The following is a 12,589-nucleotide window of genomic DNA, read 5'->3' on the forward strand; positions in this document are numbered from 1 at the left end:
GATATGTTTTATAAATGACGGCACAGAAGAATGTGAAAATACTGAAGAAAGGAGAGACAGTCAGAAAGCTGGATTGGAGCAGATGCAAGAACAGATTTTGTTTTTAGACCACCAGGGATCTCTTCCAGATACCCAGTATCCCTTCGTGGATATCTGGCAGTCCTCAGCCATACTAAAATCTACCATCTTCAGTTACTATTCTTATCTAGGGTATGATAGTTGATAAAGCTATTAAAAAGTCAGATTTAGAGTGGACCACAACAATGAATTTTAACTCATAATTCTGCTAAAAAGTCTCCAAACCATCCACATTTTTCTTAAATTTGTAGTTCTATTTTATATATATATATATATATGTTTTTTTTTTTTTTTTTTTTGCAGTATGCGGGTCTCTCACTGTTGTGGTCTCTCCTGTTGCGGAGCACAGGCTCCGGACGCGCAGGCTCAGTGGCCATGGCTCACGGGCCCAGCCACTCCGTGGCATGTGGGATCTTCCCGGACCGGGGCACGAACCCATGTTCCCTGCATTGGCAAGCGGACTCTCAACCTCTGCGCCACCAGGGAAGCCCTATTTCTATATTTTAAACCATTCATAACTTGCAGATATAGAGAGTCTATACCAAAAACTCAGCAAAGTTTTTGGGTGAAATAGATCATAGTGAGCCGTCACGTCAAAGTCAGTTTTACATTTTAGATTTAAATTGGCTTGAGAAATAGATATGCCAGTTATTATGGGGAGAGTCAAAAAGTATATGCTAAGGTTTCATTGAACAATATAAACCTTTTCCCCACATACTGAAAATTTTCTGATACATAAAATGATTTTGATTTTAAGATTGTAAAAATATATATGTTTTCACTTGATCAATTTTAAGTATTGCTTTATGAACATTTTTAAATAGGCTGTACTATTTAATTTTCCTCTTAGTATATTCATCAAAATATTTTTATTTTGGCTTTGTTTTAATTAATATTTGCTTCTTAAGTAAATAAAATGTCATTTGATGTGTTCACTTTCAAAATGATGAACAATGTTTTTTTTTAATTAAACAACTTAAAACTCACTCCTACAACTATATTTATTTTTCATCCATTCTTTCTAAATGATGTGTAATTCTCCTTCCTGTGCATTTATTTCACGTCATCTATCCACTCTCCATGTGACAGACACTTAATCTGACTCCAGCTTACCAGCTGAGCTGATAGTAGGGTGAGGCAAGTGAGGCAGATGGGGCACAACACTTAAGGAGGCACTTACTCTCAGTGTGAGTGTGCTATCCTGTACTCATGTTTTACATGACCTTTAGAGTGAGTGCCTCCTTAAAATCTGCACCTGAGTTGTCTCACTTACCTCAACTTAGTCCTCAACCAAGAACAAACACAATATTTCTTAGTCCACAACCAAGACAACCTTTTACATGTCCCTTTTTGACTTTATATGAGGATAGATTTGGATTATATACCTGGTAAAAGAACAGATTTATCACAGGGTATGTGTCTACAAAGTGACTCACTGGTACTAGATTACTTTCCAAATGTCCACAACAATCTACACTCTTAGATGTGCGTGAAGGTTCCTATTACATTATTGCGTTCTTAGTATTATTTAGTGCGCTAATGGCTCTAAAGTGATATTCTTGCTTTAATTTACATATTTATGATCACTAATGATTCTATGACTTCCCCTTATGCATGCTTGGTAGCTTTTTGGTTTTAATTTTTTGAAAATTCCATCTCATATCTTTCACACTTAATTGTATCAGAATTGCTCTTTACAGAAGAATTTCTCATACTCTAGGTATTGATTCTTAGTTGATTTTAAGTGTCAGAAATATATGCCCCCAATCTATTATCTGTTTATTAACTTAATACATGGTGTCTTTCATTAAAATTTTTCTTGATATAGTCAGATTTATTAATTTTCTTTCTTTTGGTTTGTACTTTTACATTTTTTTTAAAGAAGTTCTACTACCCTAGATAGTCTTCTAGATTTTCTTCTATTAACTTTATACTTTTACCTTTCAACTTTAGGTCTTTCATCTCTGTAGAGGCCACCATCATATGTGGTGTTAGCTAATGTGAATGAATGGATTCTGATCCCTCCTATTCCATTTTCTCCCGATGATACAATTACATATCAAAGAGGCTGTAAGAACTGCCCCTAGAGGAGGACTATACACCTCTACCCCCATTGACTCTGGTGTTGCTCACATGAGTAAAGCAATATGGGCAGATATGAAATGGTGAAATGTCAAGCAGAGACTTTGAAAGGCATCAGGTATTTCCATTGGCTCCTCTTGCCTTCCTGCTATCCACCATGAAAAGAGCACACCCCCAATGACTGCAATGCCTTTCACCCCCGTTTCAGAATGAGAGATACATGGAACAACCCCAAATCCAAGCCTAGCTGATCTCAGCCAACCCACAGATTATCGAGTCCACGGGCAAGAAATATGAGTGCTGCAATGGAATCTAACTAACAGATACACGAATCCCTTTTTACTTTCCTTCATGTAGATAGCCATTTTTCTGTCAAGATGACATGAAAAAGTGTAATAATTTAAAAGGTTTCCAAAAGATCTAAATAGCTATCTTATATAAAAGGATATAAAACTCCTCTATTCATATTAAAGAACAATTTCCCAGATGTCAAACTAATCATGAGCATCTTAAGAGGAAGTAGAGTTCACATTCACTGCTAAAGCACACTGCTACATTTTTCTAACAGGAGGGTATTTTGAGGATGTCAGTACGTGCGCAGTTCTCAACAAAGTGTACAACTGGGGTGTTGAGATCATAACAGTGAAATGTGTACTTTGGAGGTTCATCTAAAAAAACTGAAGTTAGACTCACTAACTGACAAATTTAAGTTGATTCTTTAGAGTGACAAATAATCTCTCTAATTATAGGACCTATCTGTGTCTAGTCATTTTTCCTTAATATTGTCCCAAAACTTCCAGCAATATAGGTGGCCAAACCGTGATTGACGGCCACAACTTTGACACTTAGAAGTGCTTTATTCACTACTCAGCTTCTTTATTATTTTAGTCATTTACTTTACTCAGTGATTTGGGCTACCCTATTTATTAGTCTTAGAAACATACACAGGTACTGTTGTAGTCTATTGAGGGAGGTGATATTATAAAATAACTCCACAGACAATTTTTTTCTTTCTTTTCTTTCTTGTATATATTACTTTTTTCCACTTTTTTCCCTTATCTTCTAAAACCCTATTTTCTTAGCTATTTAGGTCATAGCTCTGAAAATTAATTACTGCTTATATAAGATATTGCACGGATAAAAAGACACCTAAGTGAAAATGATCCTGTTGCTCTCATCCTAAACCATACCCCACAGGGAGTCAAAAAATTGTAATAAGTATCTAATATATATTCCATCATATTTGCATAATATTTCTTAATTTCATTTTAATAAAGTCATTATCAATGAGGAAGAATAATTGTATTACATCTCCCAATAGGCCCATAGAATACTATCATAATAATAATGATAAATATCATTTAGTGGACAGTATGTGCCAGGATACTATACTAAATGTAGCTGTCATGATCAGGTAAGTTCTGCTGTAGTAACAAACAAATCCTGGAATATCAGGTACTTCCTACTATAAAAATTTATTTCTCATTTAGGAAAAATTCAATGCCTCCATTTCCTGATGGCTGCCTTCCATGGTTTCTAGGATTGCCAAGGCAGGGCGAGAGAGAGATGCAACAGAGGAAGAAACACACTAACTCATAACTGCCGCAGACTAGAAATGACACATCAGTTCCTCTTGCAGTCCCACAGTCCCACACAGACTCTGAATTAGGCTTGTGAATGTGGTCATCCTGTCTGCCCAGAAAGTGAAAATAGTCAGTTGAACAATTAGAACTGTGTTCACTAAATGGATAAACTATGTTATCCATTTAAATCCATTCATAGTCCTATGAACCTACTCTCAGGACTACTAATTACAAGCAATCTCACACTTTTATTCCAAAATCAGGACCACTTTCTCCACCTGTCACCAGCTGAACAATCATGGGATTATGGGCAAGGTTTTAAAATGTAATGCATTCCCAGAAACAGATTAGCTCACTGGCCACCATTATGTGACCCAAGGACATTTAACCCCACTCCAGTATTTGCTATCAGACAAGGACTTCAGGAAACCCCTTTCCTTGGTAGAGGGCCACCACACCCAGAAATAGAAAGGTTTGGTGTTCACAGGTTCATTAGCCCTAACCATCCAGTGGAAATTGGAATAAATGGAAAGGTCCTAGCAGTCAGTATTACAATAATAATTTTAAACTGTAACATGAGGAATTTGTAAAGATGAAAATCTGGAAAGGGAAATGAGAAGACAGGAACAAGCAAAGAGACAAGAATGAGCAGTGATAGCAAGAAAAAAAAAAGTTAAGAGACTCATTGAATTGAAAAAGAGCACAGCCTCTCACAATCTCTAAAAGTACAGAAGTTTGAAGACTTTTCACTCTCATTTTTCTTTCTCTCTTCCTGTCTTTTATCTTGCTTTGTTTTTGTTTTGTTTGTTTTTTTTTCTCTTCTCTGGCATTGGTCTTATTCACAATTATACAGAAGTATCTTTGAAAAATTCTCTTGCTTTTAAAAAGCTTAAAAGGATAAATTCAGCCATTCGATTTAGGGAATTTGCCAGATTAATCTTTGTTAGGAGGGTAAAAAAATAATGGTAAATAAAAGAAACAAGTTTAAAAATTCAAGTCTCTCCCTAATTCTTGCTTTCTCCCTCATTCCTCCACCCTGACCTCCTTTCTTTCAGACACTCTCCTTTTGTCACCTCCATTAAAGGAGCTGAAGGAATATCAGTCAATGACCTTCCCTCAGTGTGAGGGACAAAACTACAAAATCAGGCCTTTAATCTGAACCTCAGAAGAATGCGGGGTTTAGACAGGCATGTGCCAAGCTGCTGCACCCTGCGTCCTGACACACCTACATATCCCGCTATTTCTAGTAACAACATCAAAAGTAATTTCAGCAGTTGATAAAACCAAATGACTTCTTACAACATTACCATTAGAGTATTTTATGTACCATAAAATAGGCACTAATTACCACAGGAAGTCAGGACAGCTTTATATTTTTCTCTCTAAATGACACAAAACATTGTAAGCACTATAGTTAGTATCATTTTGTCATGAGTTCTTTTTAGATTTAAATATAGACCATTCCCAAACTCATTTTTCAAAGCTTATGTTTGAAAAATCATGAATGACATATTTACACTATAAGTATTTCTTAAAAATAGACGCAGGGAGTTTATTTTGGTCCCAAAACAAAAATGTTCACTTATGCTAAACAAGCACCAGAGAGAGTTTCATATCCAAGCCTCCAATTTTCTACTTGATTCCTTGTCAGCAACAATGAAGTTTTCCAGCAAATGGCAAGGATTTAAACATGGCAAATTCCAATGGTAAGGCTACAAAAATTGTCTTCGTAGTGCAGGCACTAAACCTAGATAGCAGAGGAGAGAGTTTTATTTTATTGGATTATTACAAATTCATAGCCTTGAGATCACGGTACTTCTGGGATAGAATAAGATCAAGTTTAAATGTCTTAGTGTCCTTTTCTATACTGTAGTTTACAAATTCTATAATGTCCTTCACACAGAATACTTTTAAGGAGAGATCAAAAAGTAAATAAATGAGCACCACATGCATTACATAAAAATTAACATTGGCTGCAAAGTATGTTAAATCATGGGCTGAATACAATTATACTTTGAATACAGTGTGTTGTTTCTTCCAGTTTATTCCTATTCTAGGCAATTTCAAATCCATTTTTTTATTTCAAAGCCAAGCTACAATTTGCCAAGTTATTATATTTTTATCACACAGCAATGTTACCAGTGGGTATTCAATGTGTACTAGTACAACAATATCAATAATTGTATGTGGCATTTGTGTAGAAGTTGAACAAATGTAACACAATTGCAAGTGAAAATATATTCTCATATATTTCTAATATAAAGAAATATAACTCTGAGCTTAGAGTCACTAGGTACTCAATATCATATAATTAGTAATGACTGATACAGAGACTTGACACAATTTTCTCACTCAAAGTCCAGGAATAAGAGAAAAAATTTATAAAGTAAAGTAAAAGAGCCTTGGTATTAAAGTTTTAACCATTAGTTATAATAAATAATAATGTAAGATATAGTTTTATAAATATAATTTATGCTACACAACTATAGTAGTCTTGAAAAGAAATGAAGGAGTACAGGAAATTCTTACATGTTTGTCTCATTAGAAAGAATCTACATGTTGTGATTTCAAAATTTTTATCTCAGATCCTTTCCTTTAGTATTCCTTAAGGAAGTAAGATAGTGAAAAATAAGGACTATCATGCATTCATTCAATGCCAACTATGTGCCAGGCACTGTGCTCTTCGATTGGAACTCAAATGTGAAATGCATTCTCCTTATCTTTAAGGAGAGTGTTTTGGGAATAAGCAGAAAAATATACATACAATTCCAATTCAACATGATTATTATGAAATTTGTATGTAAGAAACGTACAAGAGCCTAAATACTTCTGTCTTAAAGCTTCTACTTGTCCTATCTCACAACAGCTTATTTACAATGTATTGCTTTTGAAGATGTCAAGATTACAACAAAGGATATAACTTTCCTGTGTATTATTTGTCATTTTGCAAACCAGGCGTGAGTTTTAAACGAGGGGAAAAGCCAAAAAGAAAGTGACTGTATATTATTCTGTGAAATTATATTGCCAATCTCTTCTATGTGGCCTGGAATTAAATAAAATAGAAGAATTAGCAAAGATTATACATTAAGTTTTGTTGGTCATGCACTCTACAAAACTACCTGGCAAAATGGGTATGTAAAGATAAGATCCAGCTTATAGTCCATATGTAGAACTACACACCTTGGCACTGGGCCTTGTCCATAGGTTTTTGTCTAATTCAGGTAAAGGTTATTTATGGACTAATGACAGCCCTGAGTTTTAGGGCCTCTGTTGCTGGGCATGCCATCAGAAGTCTGCCCCTGTTAAAGATCACCAGAGCTCGTTTCGGCACCACATATACTAAAATTGAGACAATACACAGAGAACAGCATGGCCCCTGTGTAAAGATGACATGCAAATTTGGGAGGCATTTCATATTTTTCCATCTCATGTCCATGGATCGGAAGAATTAATATTGTTAAAATGACCATACTACCCAAAACCATCTACAGATTCAATGCAATCTCCATCAAAATACCAAAGGTATTGTTCACAGAAATAGAAGAAACAATTCTAAACTTTGTGTGCAACTAAAAAAGACCCTGAATAGCCAAAGCAATTCTGAGAAAGAATAACAAAGACAGAGCCATTACACTTCCTGATTTCAAACTGTACTACAAAGCTATAGTAATAAAAAACAGTATGGTACTGGCACACAAATAGACACATAGAGCAATGAAACAGAATAGACAGCCCAGAATTAAATCATGGCATACATGGTCAACTAATATTTGACAAGGAAGCAAAGAAAGGATAGAGGAGAAAGGATAGTCTTTTCAACAAATGCTTCTGGAAAAACTAAAAAAACACATACAAACTATGAAATTGGACCCCTATCTCACACTACTCACAAAATCTAACTTTATATGGATCAAAGACTTTAACATAAGAACTGATACCATAGAAGAAAGTGTAGGGAAGAAAATGTAGGGAAGAAGCCTATCGATCTTGGTCTTGGCAATGATTTTTTTAGACGTGATGCCAAAAGCACAAAAAAACAAAAGCAAAAATCAACAAATGGCACTACATCAAGCTCAAAAGCTTCTGCACAGAAAAAAAAACTAATTAACAAAATGAAAAGACAGTCTATAGAATAGGAAAAAAAATTTGCAAACCAAATATTGGATAAGGAGTTAATATCCAAAATATAAAGAACTCATACAACTTAATAACAAACACACAATCCAATTCAAAATGGGCAGAAGAACTAAATAGACATTTTTCCAAAGAGGACATCAAAATGGCCAAGAAGAACATGAAAAGATGCTCAACATCACTAATCATCTGGAAAATGCAAATCAAAACCACAATGAGATATCACCTCACACCTGTAGAATGGCTATCATCAAGACGACAAGAGACAACAGGTGCTAGCAAGGATGTGGTGAAACAGGAACCCTCGTACACTGGTGGTAGGAATGTAAATTGGTTCAACCACTATAAACAATATGGAGGTTCCTCAAAAATTAAAAGTCATCTACCACAGGATCAAGCAATTTTGGCTATATACTGAAAGGAAATAAAAACACAATTGTGACAAAATATATGCACTCCCATGTTTACTGAAGCAGTTTTCACAATATGATGACCAAAAAATTGGAAACAACCCAAATGCCCATCAACAGATGAATGAATAAATAAGATGTGATACAGATACACAATGGAATATTATTCAACCATGAGGATATCCTGCCATTTTAGACAAGATGGATAGACCTTGAGCACATTATGCTAAGTGAGGTTAAGTCAGAGAATGACAAGTACTGTATGATATCACTTATATGTGGAATCTAAAAACCATTTAACCTTTAAAAAACAGAGAGTAAAATGGTAGCTACTAGGGGATGGGGTGGGTAGGGAGGATAAGATTGATAATTCAAGGGTACAAGCTTGATACAGGGAGTAAATAAGCAACAGAAATCTAATGCACAGTATAATTAATATAGACAATAATATTGCACTATATATAATTTGATAAATATTGCTACATTAGCAATCACATTACAGTGTATAAAAGTATCAAAGTAACATGCTGTACACCTTAAATTTACATGTCAAATTTATTCAACTAAAAAAACAGACACATATAATAATGGAACAGAATTGATGGCCCAGAAATAAACACCACATTGCATATGGCCAATTAACTTCTGACAAAAGCGCCAAGAATATACAATGGAGAAAAGATAGTCTCTTCAATAAATGGTATTGGGAAAACTGGTCTCTTATCTTACACCATACAGAAAAATCATCTCAAAATGGATTAAAGACTTTACATGTCAATGTCTACTTAGACAATATCACACCATTTCAGGCAAACTATAAGAATCTTGAATAGTGTAATTCTATTTATACCCCCAGACTTTACATTATTGTTGTAATATAGTTCACATCTAAATACATCATAAACCCCAAAATACAGTGTTATAATTTTTATTTAATTTTTAAAAAAAGATCCCCCAAATTAGGCCAAGCATTCTAAAGAATTCATCCACACTCAGTTCATGAGGGTCACAACCCCAGTAATTGAGTTCAGAATTTCCTTGGAGGATTTATCTGTCCATTTCACACTTCTCTTTGAGAGGATGTAAAATGGCCCAGATCCTACTGGTCTGTAATGGAAATCATCATGCTTAACAAATATAACACAGGACATTTAAATGTTAATTACTTAAAAAAAAAAAAGTTCTATATGTCAAAGTAACCCCAATTATTTCCCCTTAAGTCTTACTTTAACCTTGGGGAATTTCATACATTGTTAAATATTATCTCCCAAACAGTGAATCCTAGAATCCCCTTCCCCATAATTTTATATTCTATCCCAACTTTTTCCCAAAATACTTTCGCCTGATTCCCTTGGTAATGATTAGATATATTGGGAGGCTTTAAAAATTAAGTGCAGATAATAGAATTGTTAAACAAACAATGGCTTGTTTTAAAACTGTCCTTCTGCCCAGAGTATAAAGCCCCCATGTTCTATCATGCACAGCCTTAAGAAAGTCAAATACTGGACTCAAAGACAGGCAGGAGCAATATATTTTTTTCAATCTGTCTCCTAGAGTAATGGAAATAAAAATGAAAATAAACAAATGGGACCTAATTAAACTCAAAACCTTTTGCACAGCAAAGGAAACCATAAACAAAGTGAAAAGACAACCCACAGAATGGGAGAAAATATTTGCAAATGATGCAACTGGCAAGGGATTAGTCTCCAAAATTTATAAACAGCTCATGCAGCTCAATATCAAAAAAACAAACAACCCAATCCAAAAATGGGCAGAAGACCTAAATAGACACTTCTCCAAAGAAGACATACAGATGGCCAAGGGGCACATGAAAAGATACTCAACATCGCTAATAGAGAAATGTAAATCAAAACTAAAATGACATTATCACCTCACACCAGACAGAATGGCCATCATCAAAGTCTACAAACAATAAATGCTGGAGAGGGTGTGGAGAGAAAGGAACCATCCTACACTGTTGATGGGAATGTAAACTGGTACAACCACTATGGAGAACAGTATGGAGGTCCCTTAAAACTAAAAATAGAACTACCATATGATCCATCAATCTCACTCCTGGGCATATATCTGGAGAAAACCATAATTTGAAAAGATACATGCACCGCAGTGTTCATTGCAGCACTATTTACAATAGCCAAGATATGGAAGCAACCTATGTCCATCGACAGAGAAATGGATAAAGATGTGGAATATTAGCCATTGAAAAGAATGAAAAAATACCATTTGCAGCAACATGAATGGACATGGAGATTCTCATGCTAAGTGAAGTAAGTCAGATAGAGAAAGACAAATATCATATGATATCGCTTATATGTGGAATCTAAAATAATTGATACAAATGAACTTATTTACAAAACAGAAACAGATTCACAGACTTAGAAAACAAACTTATGGTTACCAAAGGGGAAAGGCAGGGGTAAGGGATAAATTGGGAGTTTGGGATTGACATATACAACACTACTATATTTAAAATAGATAACCAACAAGGACCTACTGTATAACACAGGGAACTCTGCTCAATATTCTGTAATAACCTAAATGGGAAAAGAATTTGCAAAAGAATAGATCTATGTATAACTGAGTCACTTTGCTGTACACCTGAAACTAACACAACATTGTAAATCAACTATAGTCCAATATAAAATAAAATTTTTTTAAAGATTTAAATAAGTAAATAAAATATATTATTTAAAAAATAGACTGGCAGGCCTTCAGAAGCAACTTTTCTGGATTTCTCATTTCCTTCCTCTTCCCAGGGATTACTATTTCATATTCCACTATCAAGGAGTCCTCCTTGTTAAAAATAAAAACACTCTGAATCATCTGCACTCAAGAATACCAAGAGACAGAGTTCCATTCTATACCCCACCTAGGCTTTCACTGAGTTTCACTTTCTAGTATGAGAAATGCTCCCAATTCCCCCCGCCTGCTTCTTGAGGTAATTGTTGCACTGATGGATCTTCTTAACCTTCTGAAAAGACTTACCACAGGGCCTTGACCTTCCCAGTCCCACAGAAATTGCTTTCATTTCTATCAAGGGGATTCAGGAAGAACATGAATCACAAGGTTTTTCTAAGAGTCTAACTTTGAATAGAACTAATTAGAGAAGATCTAAACTGTCCATGGATCAAAAAGGAAGAAAATACTATAAGAACCTTTCTCACCAATAGCTAGAAAACATCATTGAACAGTCTCAGCTCCTACTGTTACTGATGCAGTCTCCAAGCCTCAGCCCAGATGTGTTTGTTAATCCTCCCTAGCTCCTTCCTCAGGACATAGTTTGAAGTCTCTCTCAGATCTCACGCTTCCCAGAGAAGCTGATTTATCAGTGATCTTTCCAGAACTCTAATCTCTGCTGAAAAGACCACATTTCTCACCTCAGTTTTTTTTGTTTTTGTTTTTCGTCAGTTAATGTGGTTGTTTGTTTGGCAATATCATCAGCTTGACCAAAACCAACATTTCCACACTGGAAAAGAGGAAATCTGAAGTCATTATAGTGCAACAAATACATCCCTGAAAGTACTAAAGGAATTTCAAATTCTGAAAACAAAATTCTGACAATCATTCATGCTTCATTCCTTTTGGAAGCACTGGTCTAGCATAAACAATGACAGCAGAAAGTGAAAAAGCTGTAAGAGATGAAAAGGGAGATTTCACTGGGTACTGAGAGATCTATTACTTCTTGCTGAGAGCATCAGGGAAAGCTTTATGAGAGGGTTAATATTCCATCTGGACGTTGAAGGATAGAAATGATTTAGATAGGCAGTAGAAAAGGAGGGCATGTCACTCATAACCCTTGGTTAACACAAAAAATTAAGATGAGAGTCAGTAATAAAAAGACCTAAGAGTACAACTAACCAGTTTCCCAACGCCCAGTTTTCACAGGCTAGCAAAACAACTGCAAGCTGAAATGTTCCAATGGACAAACAGGAGGGCACACCAAAAATGTTTTAAATCGAGGGTGGTAAGACCGAGGACTGCATAGGGTCACAGCAACTGACCCAGTGACCTGAAAGGCCACCAAAAGAGGTGAACAGTTTTGATATTCATCTCACAATGAAAAAAAGATAATGTTTCAAACACCAACAAGACTGACCAAAAGGGTATATACACGGTAGCCAATGAATAATCACGGTAGCCAATGAATCTGGGCCATATCCATTTTGAAACAACAGTGATCACTTATTATTCCTTCCAGTTAGACTTGTCTAGATACCACGTTCAAATGTAAATTGCATTTTTCTCTGAACAAGAAAATAAGGGTACTTATTTTACAAGACA

At 35.2% G+C, this 12,589-nt stretch overlaps 1 protein-coding gene across 2 annotated transcripts in view; it reads right to left on the minus strand.

Moving 5' to 3' along the window:
• Window positions 1-12,589, minus strand: part of LOC307184362 (uncharacterized protein) — a 239,392-nt gene that overhangs the window by 20,792 nt on the left and 206,011 nt on the right. The gene's annotated exons all lie outside the window — the stretch shown is intronic.

This window comes from Stenella coeruleoalba, assembly GCF_951394435.1.
Source record: "Stenella coeruleoalba genome assembly, chromosome: 3".
Lineage (NCBI taxonomy): Eukaryota > Metazoa > Chordata > Mammalia > Artiodactyla > Delphinidae > Stenella > Stenella coeruleoalba.